Below are 21,040 nucleotides of genomic sequence, written 5' to 3' on the forward strand. Positions count from 1 at the left end.
TTTGGGGGAATAAATAAGGAAGAATGTAAGGAAACCCCTAAAAAAAAGAAGCAATGCAGGAAGTTAGCCTACTAAATATTTGAAACATATTATGCAGTATAACACTGGTGCATGAATAGGCAGACCAGTAGAAAGACATTAAAACCCCAGAAATATTTTTTTTTTAATTTAGTATATGATAGAGGTGGCATCTCAAATTGGGGAGGGGAAGGATGGATTCTTTAATAAGTGGCGGTGAGATAACTGGATAGTGACATGGTTAGAGATAAAATTGGATATATTCCTTACCCCGTATGCTAGGATAAATTATCAGGATAATATTTAAAATGACCAGGTATTTAAAATGTAAAAATTTTAAAAATGAAACCATGATAAGCACTAAAAGGAGAGAGGGTAAATTCCTTATATTATGTCCATGGGGAAAACTTTGCTAGAGATGACTCAAAATCCAACAGCAATAAGCAATAAGGAAAAAAATTAGTTTGATTACTTAAAATTTTTAAAAATAATTTGCTTGACAATAATAAGAAAAGTAAAAAAGACAGTAAACAAATATTGGCCACATATCACACAAGGATTATATACCTAATGCTAGGGTTCAACCACGCAAAAATCTTCACTTGTCAGTGTTCAAAAATAGCAATTTTATATTGATTAACATAATATAGAAAGAACAGCTGAAAGAGAAAATAAAAATTTTAACAACCCTATAGAAAAATCGTCTAGAAGTATGAGCACACAGTTCACAGAAAAGAAATACAAATGGTTCGTAACCCATACGGAAAAATGTTTAACCTCACTCATTGTAAGAAAATGCATACTCAAGCTACAGGGAAATATGCCATTTCTCACGTATTATATTGGCCAAAATCCCAATTACTGACAACATACGCAGTTGTTGAGGCTGGGGAGATTGGCACTCTCATGTCGTTGTTGATGGGGATGTAAATTAGCCCCACGGAGAGGAGGAATTGGTGATATCCAGCATGATTACATGTGCATGAAACCTTTGATTCAGCAATCCTACTTCTAGGGACACTTGGGAGTTCATTATACTTTTCGGTTTGCTTTTGAATGCGTTTAACATTTTCCGTAATTAAAGATTGGTGAAAATTACAAATGAAAACAGGAAATGAAGGGTGTTCATTAGACTGGTCAAGTGGTTAAAAGGACGTCAGTTACGAGACCTTCCACTCCATTGTACTGCAGAGCCATCTGGATTTGCAGCTTCATGACAAATATACTTTGCCAGGGTTCTTAACAAGCTAAGAGTAAAGAGGGACGCCAATATGTACTTTTGATTACTGGAATAGAAACTAGGGTGGTGGATATCAGTGTCTGCAGTTGAAGAAGGAGCAGGCCAGTTTGGTGGGTAGAAGAGATCCTGCTGGCTCTGTCACCAAAACCATCTAGGCAATGTCCAAATGCAAGCCTTTTGTATCCACACTGGCTTTTTAAAATTTTTTGTTTATTTTTGGCTGCGTTGGGTCTTCGTTGCTGCTCGCGGGCTTTTCTCTAGTTGCGGCGAGCGGGGGCTACTCTTCGTTGCGGTGCGCGGGCTTCTCATTGCGGTGGCTTCTCTTGTTGCAGAGCACGGGCTCTAGGCACGCGGGCTTCAGTAGTTGTGGCTCACAGGCTCTAGAGCGCAGGCTCAGTAGTTGTGGTGCACGGGCTTAGTTGCTCCCCAGTACGTGGGAGCACCCAGACCAGGGCGTGAACCTGTGTCCCCTGCATTGGCAGGCGGATTCTTAACCACTGCGCCACCAGGGAAGTCCCCACACTTGCCTTTTTAATGCAAATTCAGTTATAAGGAAAACAAAAGAGAATCCACTAAAACAGAGAAAACGGTAAGAGCATATTTCTGTGCCTCTGCTACGAGTAGACAAGCAGACCTCTGTGATTGGGAACAAATCACAGCTGTGGATCTCCATTTTCTCTCCTGTAAAGCAAGGGGTTTGGTTAACATGGCGTCTAAGGGTCCTTTCAACTGTAACATCTGCAAATTCCATGCAGCTGCATCTCTAGAGGCTTGCCTCCAATGCATTAGCACTTGGCAGCCACAGCAAAGAGGGACTTGGGATACCTACTGTTGAGACAATATTGGGTGACATGCTGTCCCTACCTAGACCCTCAGTCATTGCTCTGACCAGCTTTGATAGTCTGCCCCAACTTAGAAGTTGCCCCACTCTTGAGCTCTGCTCTGCATTTCTTTTTATGAAGACCATTTGAATGTTTCTGTTATACGTCTTGGTTGCCATGCAAACTTGGCTCGCAGAAGCCTGAAACAAACCCCAAACACCTTCTTACATACTTGCTTTATGACATTTTATTTGAATGCCAATATAACAAGTTTATAGTAAATGGAGGATATGGCAGGAGACTAAAATAACACTGTAGTCTTTGAACACTCTAATCTGAGCTTAATAATTTTAAGATTTTTAGACATTTGTAACTCAACCTATGGGCATAATCTAGTAGTAATGGTACTTGGGTAAAGATGTTATGCTCAAAAAGATTGTACTGGATCAAATAACACAGTGGTTCCAAAGGAAACTAAATCTTTTTAAAACCCTCAAACATCAGTTTAAACTGTTAACTTTAATTTTATTTTAAATTCATGTTAAAGTAATTGCATCAAGCTGGGATTAGGTACCGTCTCTAACTCTCCTTCTACAGAGTTAACTGTTCCACGTATTAGAAATACAAATATAGTTATTTGAAAGGGAGAGGAGGTGAAAAATAAGCTAGAGGTTTCTGCCTACTCTCGTTTTGCATAAGCAGGACCTGTAGATGCTTCGCCCCCAGCCTGGACATCAGTCATCCATCTCTCCATCTGTTGGAAGACAAAGCATTTCTCTGAGCAAATTACCTAGTGGAGAGACCACAGAACAGTTCTCAAGTCCTTGAGCAAAGGGACATTTCGGCCAGTACCTTGCTCATTAAGAATGTGAATGTTCAAAGTTGGTTTGATGATGCTTTTAAGGCAACAACTCTTTGAAGGTGCAGCCTTTGGAGTAGAGGGAACACTGGGCAGGGAATCACCCAGACCAGGATTCCAGGGCCAGCTCAGCCGGTCGCTAGCATTCCAACTTTAGAAAATTTCTCTCTCTTGGTTTCAGTATTCTAAATTATAAACTTAGAGAGTTAATAAAATCTCAAGAGTCCCATCAAAGCCTAATGTTCTGGGATTTTTCATTTAGCAAAGCTCTTTGGATGCGAGCAGCAAGAAGGGAACCAACCACAGGGAGTGCTGTAGAGTGTTATTTCATTTCTTTTTGTTTTCCTGTGACCACAAACTCAGCCACATCAAGAAGGGGCCAGGAAATGCCCAAGTGCACTGATGTGGGCAATCTCAGGCTGCTGTGGGGCAGTATCCATGTCATTATGTGGGGAAAATAGGGAAGCAAGGAAGGCCTTTAATTCAGCTTTTTTCTTGACAAAACAGTACTCCAAATTCCCATCCATAGTGGGGCACTGCACTGTCAGGAAGGGCTAGGACCCTCCAGCAGAGGACTGCTGCTGAGGTCATCAGAGCCTCCTAAGAGCAGACCGTCCAGCAAGAAGAGTGTATGCAGGCCAGCTTCAGGATGGACTCACTGAGGTCAGCTCTGGGTGGACAGAGGGCGGCCAATAGAGAGTGAGGTCAGGACTGTAGGAGACCAGTCAGGGCTGATGGTCAAGGGACAGCCTGAGTCAGAATAGAGGGACACTTTCTAACATTGGCCATTTGGGATCAGAGTCCCATTCTTCCCCATGCATGTCATCCCACTGCCCAGTGATACAGTGTAGACATGATCCTGCTCCCAGAAGGGGGTCAGAACATGATGTTTATACCCCATCGTTCCAAGTTCTTAGTAACGTCTACCTGCGCTGATCAAAGATCACTCCTCGGAAACCAAGTGTCTATGACTCCATTCAGAAGAATTTCCACATGACTTCCTTTTAAGCTCTTAAAATTTAAGTGCCCAGATGTGATTTTGGAGGCACTGAGTTACTCTGAGACTTATGCTTCACACAGAATCCAAAGTCTTTGATTTTCTGTTTTTGAACATGAACATAAAGATTTCACTTGGTAACTTCCCAAGCTGAGGGCCCTCAACTTCATTTTTCCAAATAATTTTTCTTCTGCTAAATACAGAGCAGAGTCACCTGTAGAGTAGCTTCAATACTTAACTTTTTCAATGTATAATATCTAAAAGGCATGGAATAGAAGTGTCATCTCAATGTCCTTGTTTTGATTAGGGATTTAAAAATACAGCCATGTCAAAAATAAGATGAAAAAATTAAAGCTCTATGGTCATGATAATTTTTAAAATGGCATATATGCCATGCATCTACACATTCTTCCTTACTTCAGCAAGAAAAATGTAAAATTATTAAAATTAGGGTTTGTTTAGATTAATATTCAATATAATCACGTGTAATCATGTATTTTGGTTAAACTCTTCTTCCTTTGCTAAAATAGGTAATACTTATCTCACAAACTATGCATTTGAATTTCTTATGAGCTTGTTTGAATTTCTGCTCCTGGTGTAGCGATCCAGGTTTAGACACTATTCTGTATGAATCACCGTGATGAGATGTGAGACCTCATTTAAGGAAGGATTGCTTTTGCGATGCATTTGTGGCTTTCATTTTATTCCTTATTTTAGAAATCAGCTGTTTTAGGGTCTTTAAATATTTTATACACCCTCGATAGAATAGAGTTCTAGACTATTCTAAAAGAAGGAAACTATTCTTCCTTAAAAAGCACAACGGATGTTTCAGGTAACAACGCTCTTGAGACCTAGGGGCATTGTCTGTGAATTATTCAGCATTTAGTCAGCTCAGCCTTGGGTGGATGGGGTGTGTGCGTTCGGGGGGGTGGGGCGGGGAAGGTATGGTTGCGGGGGGCAGTTCTTGCCCTAAGAGAACTTTAAGTCCAATTGAGAAAATAAGAATCAATCAAGAAATAGTAAAAAATTAGAAGAATTACTTGTGTTTGGGATACAAAACATCCCCAGAAGTAACCCCTGCTCCTACCCAGTCTTCACTATACCTACACTGATTGATATCATTCTTGTTAAAGGGTGAGACAGGGTATTCTCTGTTTCTCCAGGCCCTAAAAGACCAGTTTTACATTTTCCCTCCTTTTCTTCTACCTGTTCACACTTTCCAGGAGATAAAACAAACAGGGGCTGGAGTTGTGACAGTTAATTTTATGTGTGAATGTGACCGGGCTGCAGGATGCCCAGACATTTGACCAAACAATATTCTGGTGTATCTGTGAGGCTGTTTCTGGATGAGATTAACGTTTGAATCCTTAGGCTGAGTAAAGCAGAGTGCCCTCCCCAGTGTGGGTAGGCCTCATCCGGTTAGGTGAAGACTTGACTAGAAGAGAAAGGCTGAGTAAGAGGGAACTCCTCCTGCTTTGACTATTTGAGTTGGGACATTGGTCTTTTCCTGCCTTCAAACTTGAACTGAAACATTGACTCTTCTTGGGTCTCCAGCCTGCCAGCTTTCAGACTGGCACTTATGCCACGTGTGCTCTGGTTCTCAGACCTTTGGACTAAAACTATACATCAGGTGTCTTGAGCCTTCAGCTTGCCAACTGCAGATCTTGGGACTTCTCAGCCTCCATAATCCTGTGAGTCAATTTCTTATAATAAACCTCTTTTCAGATAAATAGATGATAAAGATGATGATGATGATGATAAACAGCTAGGTAGACAGATGGATACGTACATAGATACATAGAGATAGATAGTCTGGAGAACCCTAACACAGGGGTTAAGTTTATTAATGTCCAAAGCTCATTTTAGGTATTTGCCCAAAAAGAACAAAATTAGAGCGACAGAAGAGTATCTTTCTCTGCAGACAGCCAGCCAATCCCAGTGTGAACTGAGCTTTACCGGCTCTGTCTCCCTCATTCTTTCCTGAGCTGTTGCTACCCTGGGTCTCCAACTCTAATCTCCTAGAGAATGTGACTGTTCCTCCCTTTGTGAGCGCACAGGCTGGTGTCAGGTGTTGTCTGCAGCCTCTCCAAGTGCTGCGCAGACCCCATTTCTCTGCCATCTGGGAGTGGTCTGAAGTTCTTCAGAGGCATCCTCTGCCTGATTTTGACAAGAATTTGCTCTTCTCCCACCCTTTGAGGTCCCATACTGTCCCCATTCTATCCTAGGTTCCCTCTATGTTCTCCATGTCACTTGAGACACTTTGCCCAAACAGTTCTCCTGGCTACGCCAGCTGGCACCCCAACCAGCCTTTTGGTATCTTCACCAACAAACCCCTTCCAATAGATAACATCCTTCCTGGGGACCCTAGGCTCCTCAGGCCTTTGAGGATTTCCCTCAGGGCTCAGTTCATGGGTTCAGGGAGCCAGGGGCTCTCAGCCAGTGGGGTACAGCCTCCAGAAGAGATGCGAGCCTCGGGCACTGGTTTTGCACAACGATCAAGAAGTACAACTACTTATGGAGAAACTGTCAATGACAACAGAACTGAGTCCCACCAGTTCCAAGAATATACCTGGTCAACCAGGGTGGATCTAGGTTTGGAAAAGCCTGAAGCTTATGGGATTTGGGTTGCCCTCCTTAAAAGGAAGAATTCAAAATTACAAAAACAAAATTAGGTATGAAAGTGAATATCTGTTTAGAAAGAGAAAAGAAATCATAAAACATCATATATTTTAAAGAACTGACAAATATCGTGTACATCACAAAATCCTAAATCATAACTTAATATTTTCAATAATTAATTGCCTAATACACCTCTGTAATGGATTGTCCCTACACTTTTGGCTATAATCTCTTTGATGACCATTTCATGTAAAAATAAAATTTGGTATAGAGAGATTTAAAAGATAACTTAGTCTTTCCTCCAGTATGATTGATCGAAATTTATTTTTTACCATTTTTAGTTTTGGGAACTTTATTTCAATTTTGTAATTTGTTATTGGTAATGTAAATTTTTTAAGATTTAGGAAAACCTCTATCAGGTGTCTCATATAAGAGTGAGTAAAGTTGAAAGAATTTCCTATAGACTACCTGCTAGCTCCATCCATGTTTTTTTTCCCCCCCTCTACTCACATACTTCTGGTGGGGGCATCTCGGAACACATGCATATCCCTGTATCGCCTCCGGTCTTCACCTTCAAGGTCATTTTGCAAGGTGAGTGTGGGAGTCTTCCTGGAAGCCATGCTTGCATGAAGGAAAGGATGACTGAAGGAAAGTCAGAGTAGAAAGAAAAGACAGTCTTAAGTAATCTCAGTTAATATCTTACTTTTTCAAAATGTACAAAATCACATAACAATATTTTGCATTGTTAGAGGCCTGCCAGGGTCTTGGAAAGGACCCGGACAAGTAAGGGGATCTGAAGCTTAGCTTTGTCAGTTTCACAGCAAAGCCCTCCAGTGAAGTGAGGCCTCAGGTCCTTGCTCTCAGGCTTCTTATTATTTATTCCTTATTTGCCATCTGCATCCCTGAGTCTGATGTCACCTCCTTGAACTCCCAAGACCAAGCCTGGTGCTCCCCTGTATCCTCCAATAGCACCCTGTACTCCCCCTTTTTATAATACCTTCCACTCTGCATTTCCATGCCTGTCCACCTGTCTGTCTTCCCCAGTAGATTGGAAACTCTAGTAAGGACAAGGACTGTGCCTTCTCCACCACTGCCTCTCTGGTGCCTTTCCCGGTATATGGTACTCAGTGATGCTTGTTAAGTTAACTGTATTGGAATCAGCAATTGCTGTGGTTGTTCCTAGGGTTTGGCCACCGTACGGATGATCCGTCCTTTGGTTTCAGGCCCCCTTAATGAATGCTTTGTCAGTGATACTCATTCAATTCAAACTTGGCCTCCATCTCTGGAATTCATTCTTCCCAAATTTGTTTGGCCTTTTGCAACCGGACTTTGCCTCCTGCTGCCACCTTCCTCCTGAAGGCAGCCAGGGTCTATGAAATAAAAGCATCTACATCCCTTCCTTTCCAGTCACCACCTTAGCTCTCATACACTCAGTAGTCTCCACCATGTTTGCACATACATGTCAAAGAGATCCTCCCCATGACAGGTGTTATTCTGTCCCATCTCCTAGAAAAGGAGGAAGCAGGAGGAGGAAAAGAATAAAGGGGGAGAAGGAAAAGGATGAGGGAAAGAAAATATAGGAGGAGGAGGAAGAAGAAGGAGAAGCGGGGGAGGAGGGAGACGAGAGGAGGTTAGGGGAGAAAAACTCAGAACTGTGAAGTGATTTAGCCAACGTCACAAAGGGACCCGGAATCGGTATGTGAGCTTTGTAAACCCCAGTCCAGGGCTCTTTACACTAAACTCTTTTTTAAGACAATGCCATAAAGCACTACACTGGGAGCCATTCGTCTTTGGAGCTTTAAGAGAGAGTCCTAGAAGCCAGAATGGTTGATGAAGCTTTTTAGAGGAGGTGGGATTTAAATTGAGCCTTAAAATTTGGAGAGGGACACATTCCTGGGGAAGCAGGGACAGCAAACACTTGGGGACCGTCAGAGCGCCCACTGGGTGTCGTCTGCACCCAGTGCTCACAATCATATCAGCAGAGCAGACTAGCCAGTGTGCAAAGTGCACTTTGGAGTAACAGGTTGTCTGAACTGTGTGTGACTTGTCTTTGCACAGAAACAGTGAGTAATAGTGCAGGGCAAGCTAGTCATGAAGTGGGGCTATGACGAGCGATGAATATGCAGGTTGCTCGTTGCCCTTGACCCTCGCTTTCCTTTACATGTCAGTCCACAGCAGTCGCCTGCCTGCATATTTTAAAGGAAGATGGAGAAACACAATCTGCAAGGACAGTTGAGGCCCCCACGGGAGCATAGAATTGCCTCGAAGTACAAGGGCTCATGAACATTTTACATCCCCTTTGGAAATCCTCCTAAACTCTCTGCCTCACTGGTTTCCTGGTACAAGATCTAATAAATCTGTACACTCAGCTTAAACTTAGTGCCAGGCCTCATAATGGAATGATTACATGTGTTTTGTGTGTCAGAGACCTGACAGAAAGATTATACAGCACAGTGAAGCAATCGTTGGGGTTTTGGCAGGGGAAGAAGGAGATAAACATGTGTCCAGGGGAGAAAAATGGCAGCTCACGGATTTGCTGCATCGATGTCATTCAATCATTCAGCAAAAATGTATTAAGTTTAGGTCAACACACATTTATCAAGTCCCTCCTATGTGACAGGCATTATGTTACGTCCTGTGAGTACAGAGGTGCACAAGACACATCATTTATCCTTGGAGCTTATAGAGAAGACCATCAGAAGAGACAGGCATCTAAGAAGTGATTTCAGTATAATGTGGTAGGTGCAGCGCTAGGGGCTGGGACAGAGCACGATGGTAGTAGAGAAGGAGGGGACTTAGCTCAGCCTGCAGTGTTAGAGGAAGCTTCTGCAGGAGGAGGCTGGAGGGATAAGTTGGGTGAAGGGGGCAAGAACTCCAAGCAGAGGAAAACGTGAACAGAAATATCCGGTGACATGTCTGAGTTTGGAAGGCGCGAGGGATGGATGTAAAGGGACTCGGTAGAAGAAGTTTCATGTTACTAGAGTGGAAATAAAAAGACTGATCTGTGCTGTGAGGGATTCAAAGATGAAGTATAGGCAGTTCTATCAAGGAACTTAGCATTTGATCAAATTGACATGTTAAGGATGCATTTAAAGTTATAGCAATATAAGATCCCGATGTAAGAGATACCAAGCCCAATAAGAAGTGATCAAGTGCCAAAAGTGAGTCAGAGAATTACGTGGAATGGGTTTGTAAGAGAGCAGAGACACCCGCTGTGGGGGAAGGGTTCAAGGAGATGGTGATACTTGAGCAGAAGAGAGGATAATCCATGAGGAGTTTGAAAAGAAGGAGAACGTTACTCCAAGAGAAGAGAACACCTTCATCAAAGACTCAGAAACAGCGCTGATTCCAGTCATTTTAGGATTGCATAGGAAATGAGACCACGGTGTGAAAAAAATTTCAAAATAAAGTCTTTGTATGTAAAGCCTTTTAAGTGGGACAGGTCACTTCCCTAGATTGGGCTAGGAAGGGCGCATGGAGACAGCCACTCATGGGCTAATTCGTAGAATTACAAGATAGAGGTAGCATGAGCCATGCTTTTGTAGCTCCAATACTAAGCTGTGTTCCGGAAGCCCCCTTTTTAAAGTCAATGGGAATGCTCTGTTCCAAAGTAGAGATGACAAATATGGCTCTAGATCAAAGAGAAACAATAGAAATCTGCATTAGAAGCCTAATATATGCATGTGCTTCAAGCCCTTGCCATGTGGCCTGTTAAAGGGGACAACTATGTCTCCAGTGATCTCACAGAAACCAAGACAGTTGTGTTTGGGACAAATGCTAAACAAGACAAGATGGCAGGGAAACTAGTATAAATCAGGATAATCTAGGCAAACTGGGACATGGGGTCCCTGTAACGATCAGTCTTGCAGGGAAAACAGAAATCCTGTGAGGCATTTCAACAGAGAGAATTTAATAGAGAAAATGGGTTCAGTGGGCAGGGGTGTCTAAGAAAGCACAGTGGGAGCAGCGCAGGGACGCCAAGGGAAAGGGGGAGGATACAAAGGCAAAGGTTGGGGTTCTCAGGAGGACGGACCCTGTAGAGCTGGGGCTCAGCCCTCTGGGGAAGCAGCACTTCCCTCCTGCTTCTGGAAGGCTCAGGAGCTCAGAAGAGGAGGTCCATGGGGCAGGGGCTCAGCTATCTGAGGGGAGGGCACTCCACGGGGCCCGATGAGGCTGGTGTTGGGAGCGCTGGATGAAGCTGGAAACCGGAACCACCCGTGATGCTGAGTGAGGTGCAGCCCTAGAGCAACACTGAAAGCAGTGAGCAAACTGCCTTCCAGTACCCACCCTCGCCCCGCCCCTACCTATTCACAGCATCGAACAGCTGGGAGAGGGAAGATGTAGTTCACAGGGTCCCAGCCCCAGCTTCACAGAGCAGAGCGTGGAAAGGTGGGCTGGAACTGAGCACAAGTGGTGTAATAACTGGCACAGGCTTGGAAACAGTCCTGATTTTTGAGGTGGGAATTCTCCTAAAAGACATCTCAGCTCAAGAAGTGATGAAATCATCATCTGGTCCCAGCAGAAGAAGGAGAGAACAATTGTTATTCCCTTTGTACCAGGAGCTTTGCAAATATTGGTTCATTAATCACAGCAATCCCATAGAACAGGTGTTCATCCTGTTTTTACAGATGAAGTGTCAAGCGATTAAGCAGCTTTGCCCAGAACAAATAACTTGTAAGAGGCAAGGTCAGGACTAGAAATCAGTTCTGTGTGATCCCAAAGCCCAGTTCTTTCTATGGTGGGAGCTGTTCCTTCACAGGGCTTAGGCCCAGGATCCTGGCTGGGGGCCAGTGGCTGGACCACTCCTGGAGACCGTGGACCGAATGAACTCTGCCACCACCGACCTCCTGAAAGCTCAGGCCCAGGAGGTCGTCCATCCTTTGAGTGCACATCTCGCCGGATTCTAGCAACACCAACACGATTTCCTCTTGCCCAGAGCTGGCCTCACTCCCATCTGGAGGAGCCAGAACTCTGAATGAGCTCGCCACCTCTTGGAGGAAGCCTCACGCTGCAGCCACCCTTAGCTCCCTTGTGTGATGCCCGGAGAGTGTCTGTGTGCCTGTCCACGTATGTGCCTGTCATATAAATTCATCTTTACCCAACAGGATGACATTCTTGGATAATAGGCTGTTCAGCTCGAGAGCCAAAAATTGCAAAGGCAAGCGTTATTTTTCTGGCTGAGTCAAGTCCCCAGTCTTCGCTCAAGATGGAAGCAAATTGGGCCTGTATTTTCTGGAAACGCTGATGCCGAGATGGGACCTTGTTGAGGAATTCACCAAGGCCCAAGGGAACTGAGAAGATAAATGCTACCAGGCGGCTGCAACTTGAGCGAAGTTCAAAAACAATAGCATGTCAACTTAAGATCATAGAAGGCTATGGCGAGGGTGACAGAAAACAGGAGAAACGACTTGGTCCTGAGACAAACGAGGACGTGGATAATGGGTGATGGCACTACAAACGCTGCTTTGAAAGGAAGCCGGAAGGGAAGGAGGCAGAGTCAGCTCTCCCCACCCAGGGATTCCAGCTCATCCCCGAGGAGGAGGGAGGTGCGGCAGCGGTTTGGCATCCTGCCTGCCCAAACGCCCCGGTGCCAGCCTCCACTGTGCTTTCCTGAGCAGCTCAGGAGGGCCAGGTATGGGTTTCTCCTGTCACGCCAGTGTTTTTGCAGAGAGAGCTTTGGGGTCTTTTGGAAAGTGACTTAGCTGGAGCCACACGTCTGCCAGCATGGCAGCTGTTACCACTTATACCAGGAACATCTGGCCTGAAGATTGCAGTAAAAGTGACACTTGTCTACAGAGAGAAAATGTTGAAGTATACATTTTGGACATGAAGAAATAAGTAATGACATTTAATGTTTTCATAAGGCTGCCACATCATGAGCAGCAGTCATCCAAACCCCAGGCCCAGGCATCCACGGGGGCATCTTTATACCGCAGTGTGCCTGCGGGGTTTGTAGAGGGCCTCTTACCCAGAACATCATTCCCTCATACGGGCTTTGTCCTCCGAAGACATAGGACAAAGGGAGACCCTTGTAAGACCCCCTCCTTTCAAGACTTGACTCACAGGAAGGGGGAGCGGGGAGCAAAGTGTAAGGAGCCCCCCTCCAGATGTCAGGAAATCTAGCTCCGGGTTGCAGTTGTGTCACCGGGTAAATCGTATTTGGAGGTTCAGATTTCTCGTCTGTGAAATGGAGGTGTCAAAGATGATATGTTTAAGGTTCCTCCAAGAGTTTATACTCTGTGCTTTTTGGAATAGAGGCAATTCTACCATTTCTATGCCAATCCCGTAGGTTAAACATGATTCTTTCCAGACCCTGCTCTTAAAATGCACAGTTCCCTTGATGTGGTGATGCTTGCAACCCCTCCAATCTCAGAAGAAGAGAGAAAGTCGAACAGGGCCAGTGTGAAAGCCCTGGGCTCCTGGGGAAGAAGACAGCACGTGGAGTGGGAGACCAGACCGCCAGCACGGCCCGACGTCCGCATGTGGCCCTGCGCATGCTCCCAGCGGAGCTGGCCCCGGGCCACCGCGCCTCAACTCCGGCGTCCTCTGTGTTGGATTTCAAAGAGGGGAGTTGAAGAGAAGATGAAGCACACTTGCTGAGACCAGGTTCCTTTTTGTTGGCAGAGTGTTGATGAGGATGGTACAATAACTACACTGAGTTTGGCAGAGATTGGGATAATCAAACAAGAAGGCATATTTAAGAACTTGGTGATTGGTGAGCGGTCAGCCCTTTACATAACTTTAACATGCAGTCAGTCACTTATCACGGATGCCTTTTGAATTCAAAAATGTTACCTGTGCCAGACTGACCCAAGAGCAATGCACTATTAATGTACAAATATCCCGATTAATATGTACGTCACTGTGTAAGCTCGTGCCTCACCAGAGAAGATCCCAGGAGCCCCTTCTTATTTTCTCTTCTACTAGGAGGAGGGAGGCAGGTACTACTGCTCCCCAAACACCGTTAGGCTCTTCTACATCGCTCATCCCCCACCTCCTAAAGCAAACTCTGAAGCCTACCCTTTCTTATGGAGCGGCTGTGCCCTGCGTACTCTTCTCAGTGGATTCTCTGCTCAGTCAGTCTCACCTCTGGAGCCAGGAGAGGAGAAGAAAGGAAAGGCCAGGGTCAGGTTGCTGGCCAGTCCACAGTGCTCACTCTTGGGCCAAAGCAGAGTTTGTGGGTCCCTGGGGCTCATTAGAGTTGGGTGATGCGGTTTTTCTAGGCTTTAGTCTGTGGGCCTTTGATTTTGTACATCTAGCAGCTTCTAGATGTCTATTCTAGAAGCTGAGATTAAATCCTATGTTTAGGGCTAAGACCCTGAGCAGGGCTAGAGCCTGGGCCTGGGGATCAGAATGGGGTCTGCAGCTTCCAAGTCAGTAGGTCTGAGGCAGGGCCTGAGCTTCTGCATTTCTAACAAGTTCCAGGTGAGGCCGATGCCACCAGCAGACACACTTTGAGTACTGCCGAGGGAGGCTGCCTTCATTATGAACTTGGGCTTTGGAATCAGATGCACGTGGGGTTAAGTCGTGGCTCCAGACTTACCTAGCTACGTGACTTTGGGACAAGTAACGTGATATTTCTAAGCCACATCTGCTCAGACAGAAAGTGCCCATCATCTTGCTGACCTCTTGGGTTTGGTGTGAGGATCCAGGCCGACCACGCAGGAGTGCAGGGCCCGCGCGCTCAGGAGAGGAGGGGACCCTGGGAAGAACTGTGTGTGGCTCTGCCCTCAGAGGTTTCAGCCCATTTCCACTTCCAGGACTGCACTCGTGAGCCTCGGCCCAGCCACAGGGAGGCCCCTGACCTCACGTCTCTGTTAATAAAACAGGGGTGACAGGAATAATGCCGCTCTCCTGGAGGCGTCACACAACAGCTCCTTAAATCACTCCGAGGGTGTTAGTGATTGAAATCACTGTCCTTTCCATCAAGCCAGGGGCTCTGGGTGCACCTGACGCAAGGAAATCAGTATAGACACTTTCAAAGAGACGTTTACGTTCCCTCATCTGTACACCATAGGTGACTAAAATTGATCGTACTCAGCTGGAACCCTTTACACTGCTTTTAAAATTAGTAAGACGTGTAAAGTGGCATGTTTATTAAGAGGCATGTAAATAGACATGTTTTTACCAAAACAAAATTGGAAAGTGCTGTCAAAGTAAAAACATAAAAAATTCCCTGTTGGCCGGCACCAAATGTCATGACCCCAGTGACACGGGGGAATAATCAGCCATCCTGGGGTTTCCGTTCAGCTGTCTACACTGCTTCTGCGTGAATAACCACCCGTCCAACCTATTAAAGATCCGGAATGCACAGGGTGTGTGGGCAAACCCAGTCTCACCGTGTAGCCCATTTAGCACCTTCCTCCTTCTCGAAGCTTCCAGTAACACTCATATAATGAACTATGGATTGAAAGACAAGAGAGGTCCACCAGGTGATGTTAGAGGCCTCTGTTCCCTCCCTTTACCCCAAATGTGATCAGCTTCCCAACACAGAAGCTAATTTCCACGTGCCTGAACCTACACATCCCTGTGGCCTCTGTGTGACCCAACTTCCGAGGGCAGCTTTGCTGGCTGGTTCCCTCCAGGGCCTCTGTATCCCCAAGGGAGTTCTGCAGAAATGACTTGTTTTCCTCTGCCGGCAGCCTCCTACATGATGTGGGTGGAGGGAAACCCAAGCCCCGCCCCCATGTCACTCATCGTCCCATGGCACAAGGTGGATCCTACAGTTCTGGAACTGAGAGGCTTTTGATGATTATCCAGTCCAGACCTCTTCTCTTACAGAAAAGGAAAAGATAAAGAAGAAACACCTACTCGAGGGTATAAACTGCTTTAATGAAGAGCCTTTTCTTTGTCTTTGGATAAATTTTCAATCCTCAGAATCCTCCTTAGCAAAACCCACATACCACGGGGCAGAATCATTCTTTACCAACAGCTCTCACTCTGCATGGGCTCGAAAGACCACCGGCATCTGAATCATCTGTGGAGCTTTTAAAACAAGCAGACTCTCAGGGCCCCCTGCCAACCTCCTAAATCAGAAACTCTGAGGACAGGGCCTGGGAACCTGCATTGTGAAAACCCTCGGGGTGATGCTGTGGCTGGGATTTTGGAGAGCACTTTCTTAAACCATTAACCTGCTAACTGTCAGTTACCACTCCAGCAAGAATTAGCTGAGGACCAGCTCTTAAGCTGAGCTGAGGGGTGTTTGTGGGCCCTCCCTTTCCTCAGTGGGTGGCCTTTGTACCCAGTGGCTTGAGATGGAAACGCCCTGAGGTTCTCCACGATCCCCTGCACTTTGCTGCCCATGCAGGACCCTGGGCATTGAGAACCCAGCTTTTTCCATTCATATGGGCCCCGTGGCCTTCTGCAGCTCCCCCTGGCTATCTTCTCACAATATTAAGAAAGCACAAGCCCCTCTACCCTACATGGCTTATCCTTTTTAAGATAAATCTCCTGAAATGTTTGTGACAGACAGAATTTTTGGCAAACCAAGCCATGATTCCAGAAATTCTTTATCTGGAAGACATTGATAATCATGCTCTAGTTTTAAGTTTTCTCTCCATTCCCTTATCGTTGACATGTGATATGCAAACGAATACCCAAATATACCGAAAGGACCCAACCATTAGTCATTTTGAAGTGAAAAATCCTGTGCTAATATATGTCCCTTTTTTTAATTTTGTATTTGCTCAGAGTGTTTCAGCAAATGCTTTTCTCTTCAGAGGAGAGGTTCTCATGTGGGGGATTGGAGACATGACCAGCAAATGGATTTGCCTGGAGTCACCTGGGAATAAGGGAGCTATGGTGAGACTCGCATTTTAAGTGCCAGCTGAGACCAGGGAGGAAGGGCACCTGGCCCTTGATGGCGGCTGAAATAGGGAGTGTGGTTTCCTGCTCTGTGCAGATGTTCAGCTATACTATGACATGGCTCAGATCCACGAATACCACTCCTCCTCCTGAGCCGAACTTCACAGAAATCACAGGAACGAAGGTTCTTCTAGCAGAGGGGTTGGTCCTCTCCTAGCTTGCTGGTTACTCTGGATTTTCCCAAGGGGCAAATATTATGGAGCATCTTCAATTCCAATCTCTCCGCCCACCTCACACCTACCTCCTCAGTGCCAGTGCTTGGGTTGCAGTCACATCTGCTGGATGGACACCACTCTTAGAGCTGCATCTGGATGCCTTCCAAGTTCCACGGGTGGTTGCTTCTCTCCCGGTTGGGCCACCACTTTGGGGACCCAGGACTTCTTCAGTGTGACAGTCTGAATGCAGGAAGACCCCAATCATAAACACTAAAGAGGCAGAAGCCCCCATCCCCTTCCATCCAGTCAGTATCGTTGTTCATGCATGCGGGAGGCACCCCAGGGCTTCACATCACATAGGGAGCTTTGGTGGCCTTAGTAGTTCTTTGGAATGTCTAAGTCAGGTCCCTTCCCTTTTCCACTCCTCATTGCAAGCGCAGAATAAGGAACTGGGAAACCCTACCTCTTGCTGGAGCAGAGAGTGATGGGTGGCAGGAAGCAGAGCCCTCCTCCGACAGCCTGGAGCACGGGCAGGGAGCCTGTCTTTCCCTGGGCCCTAGCTTGTTTCCTCTGCACATGATCTCAAGCCTTTGCTGCAAAGAGTGCTGTAAGAGTCTTGGAATAATTGGTCTTGGAAAGCAATTTCAGCCTCTGTTTTCTTCCTTATTAGAAATTGTGCAATTGCAGCTCTAAACTTCCCAGGGTGCCTGCAAGGAGTTTTGTAAGGAAGTTGGATAGAGGCCTGTGAGAGCAGCACAGCCGAAGCCCCCAAGGATCTCCTACACCCTGTTTTCTTCTGTCTGCAAAAGACAGACCAAAGAGCATGTTAACAGGTATATTTTTAGGACTTCTCCCTTCAGGTCTCTATCCCAAAAGCCAGAGCTTTGATAACAAGGAAGAGAGAGCATCAAAGACCCAGCTTTGCTGAACCTGTAAAACAGAAAGTAGAATGGTAGTCACCAGGGGCTGGGCGCGGGGGATTGGGGGAGTTGTGGAGATGGTGAGGGCACACACTTGCAACTCGTAGGTAAGTTCTGGATGCACAGCATCGTGATTATAGTCAGCAAACTGTATTATAAACTTCAAAGTTGCTAAGAAACTAGATGATGATCGTTCTCACCACAAAAAAAGCAATTATAATCATGTGAAGTGACAGAGGTGTGAGCTAGCTAGCACTATGGTGGTGGTAATCATATTGCAATATATAAATGTATCAAACCAATGTCAATTACATCTCAATAAAATTTAAAACAACTTTTTTTTTCTTTTTTAAGTTGCAGCTTTGATGCCAAGGAGTAGAGAGGGTCCAGCTAAAATATCCTGTAGGGAATTCCAGGAAGGGAAGGGAGCAGCAAAGGACCTGGAATCCAGTGGCCTGCCTGGGAGGAAGGTGAGGGTAGGAGGAGGCATGGCGTGTTTCAGAGACTCCGATTCGAAGAAGCAGGCTCTCCCTCTCCATTCCTTTGGTTCTTCAGAAAGCCCGACTGGGAATCCTGGGAGGGGCCCGGGTCCAGATGCTCCTCCAAGCTGGGGAGGGAGGGAGGAAGTGGACGCAAGAGCCAGAGCATCCTCATCTCCAAGGAGCTACCTAGGAGGTAGCGCTAACCCAGCTCGGAGAATGCAGAAAACTTTCGCAGTAGGTCCTGGTTCACTGTTTTTTCCCAGGACCAGAAACTAATGGTGGTAGAAAGTTGCCAAGGATTTCGGATTCTTCAAAACAAAACAAAACCAAAACTACCCTCACAAATCTGGAGCAGGGAAAACAGAATCCGTGTTTGTTCTTTGGAAGGGCAGTGTGTAGTTTTACATGAGTAAAGGCGAATTTCGTGACTCAGAAAAGAACATTTAAAGGGGAAAAAAAAAAAACCACCCTCCCCGGAGACAACTGGATGTGAGACTTTTCGAGGAAGGGGCACCGGGAGATGTCACTTGCTCACCAGCAGGTGGCGCGTTTTCTTTAGGATTGCGTCCCCAAGTCTGTCGATAAAACATCGCAGCCAGACTTGCTCCGAGTTCCCTCGCCGGAAATCGCTATGCAGATAATAACCCTCCAGTGTCTGGAAATTAATTACCTCCAACGCTCATTCCTCCAGCGCCGACCGCCGCCTGTGTAGCCCGTCAACGACGTAGCGCCGCGGGTGTAGTAAGGTAATTCTGTCCGCAGGGCTTCCCCCTGACTATACGCGATTCAGTTAAAATAACTTTTTTTTTTCATCATCCACAGTTTGATTAGACACTGCGTCGTTTCTAATACATTTATTTCCACCTTTGAATAAAAGGAAAATTCAGTAATCTTAGAACGTAGATCCGTCGAAAATAATTTTGACAACTCATAGTTGTACAAAAAGTAAAAACTCCCCACAATTTCTGCGCACATTTTACATTTTATCTTCACAATTTAAGACGTGATTTTCGTTCCGTTTTGCCGGTGCTAGTATGCCCGGAGTTTATGCAATTCCACATGATATTCGTGCTTCACACATCTCATAAACCAAGGCTAGATACATGCATGCATGAATTGTTTTGTTTATTAAGGTGACAGAAAGTTACAAGATACTTATGTGCTCATAAAGCACTTAGGAAACGGGAACTGCCTGGAAAAACAGTTCAGTTTCCCTTTCAGTTTTGATACTGTAACTTGCCTGTCGCTGTCACAATAAACACCGGCTCTTGGGTTCACCTGTGATCTATTCTCCTAAGACCCTGGCGTTGCTTGTACCTTATCAGAGCCTGTTATCTGCGCAATGTGTGTGGATGTCGTGTTGCCTACCTCCCGTGCTTAAAAACTTTTCCCCAAAGCTGGATTTTGACCTGATTGATCGTAATGGTTCCAGAGGAACTATTGAGCCATTACAATCCATCATCTAAATGATTACAGAGGGATACCTAAATCTCCCGGTTATTTGAAAGCTCTGTACATGCTTAAAGGGGGGTCAAATGAGCAGACCCCCAATTGTCCACAAAGTAGTTACAGGAAAGCTTGCGTTGGAAGCAAAAGCTCACCTAGTACTAAGTAAATTTCATTTTCTAAAAAAAATGAGGTCACTTTTGTGTGGTTGGGAAGTGAGGAGAGGTGGGGTTCATTTTTTTATCCAAAACCCCCCAAAGCAAAGTAAGCCACGTTCTAGTTAATTTTCTGGAAGCTGCTCAATTTTCACTCCGAAGGCAGGCTGGGGCACTGTTCCTTCCGAGTGAGCAGGGGTCCGGAGAGGGTCTGGGGATGGGGTGGGGAGACCAGCAGAGGCTGTCACCACCCCATCGTGCCCAGGAAAGGCGGCGGAGGGCGGGCGGGGGCTCTCTGCGGGACTGGGCTCAGGGCGGTCCACGACCCGGCGCCACGGGCTGCCTTGGGTATCGCTTCCTGCTGGACCCCAGCGGCACTGGCGGGGAGTAACCCGGACCTGGAGGCCTGGTCGCTACTGTGGGACCATTTCCCCGAGACTGCTCCGTCCCAGACTCGGGCGCCCGCGGTTGCGCCGGGCGGGCGGTGGGTGCTCGAACCAGAAGGACCAGCGGCGGGGTTTGCGCGGGGTCTGGTCCCCCGCTGGTGCCCGCGGGCTCTAAGCGAGCAAAGCTTGCAGACACGGGGGCGGAGTGTGCGGGACGCCCAGGAATGGCATGGGTGTCCAGACAGGAGTTTCTCCACCTTCACTGAGCTCTGGGGCCATAGGGTGGTTGGGTACCCTATAGTGAGGCCGTTGACCATGTTTGAACCATGATGTCCTTGCAAGTTTTAAACGAATTTGGCTTCGCCGTAAAGTAACTCGGTAGCCCTTACGTGTCCTGAGTCCTGCTCTGCTCAGTCTATCCAAGCTGCAGTCCAGGCGCAGCGTGGCGACCTAGACCTAGCTTAGTGGGATCAATTTGTCTTAAATGGGGCGGGGGGAGCCCCCTTTGTTCCCGTTGCATAGAGAAGCCGAGGGGTTCTTAGCTTCCAGGGTTTCTTCCTGCGGTGGGTCCAGAGGGAACTAGGATCTGGTTGGTCTCCACTGGAGACTGAGGCCAGGGTTTGGGGGTCATCCCCTTGGGTGCTCAGATTGACTTGGAGGACTCAGCGGCAGCTAGCAAATCTTGAATTTCATTATTCCAGCTTTCTGGGGGTGTTCATTGGCCAAGACCTAGAAAGAATGGCGTTGAAGCCAGGTGTCTGAAAAATATCTGAGGCTGGGCAGTGCCAGTGTCCTGCACCTCTCTCGCGCCTTGTCCTGTCCTAGGAAGCAGCTGGAGAGGCAAAACCTGAGATGCTGGGCAGCCCCATCTTGCCCCACACCAGCTAAGTTACAGGATTTGACCTGAGTGGGGTCAGTTTTCCAGATAACCTGGCAAAAGCAGCATTAAACAAGCGGGTTGCATGGCCCTTTCTTTAGGATCCCTAAAAACTTTCTCCAAGAGCTCTTTAGGGATCCTACTACCTGGAGATTTTCTAGAAGTCTTTGAGGCAGGTTGGCCAGGGGCCCTGATTCAGGA

The sequence above is a fragment of the Delphinus delphis genome, chromosome 12 (genome assembly GCF_949987515.2).
Source record: "Delphinus delphis chromosome 12, mDelDel1.2, whole genome shotgun sequence".
Taxonomy (NCBI): domain Eukaryota; kingdom Metazoa; phylum Chordata; class Mammalia; order Artiodactyla; family Delphinidae; genus Delphinus; species Delphinus delphis.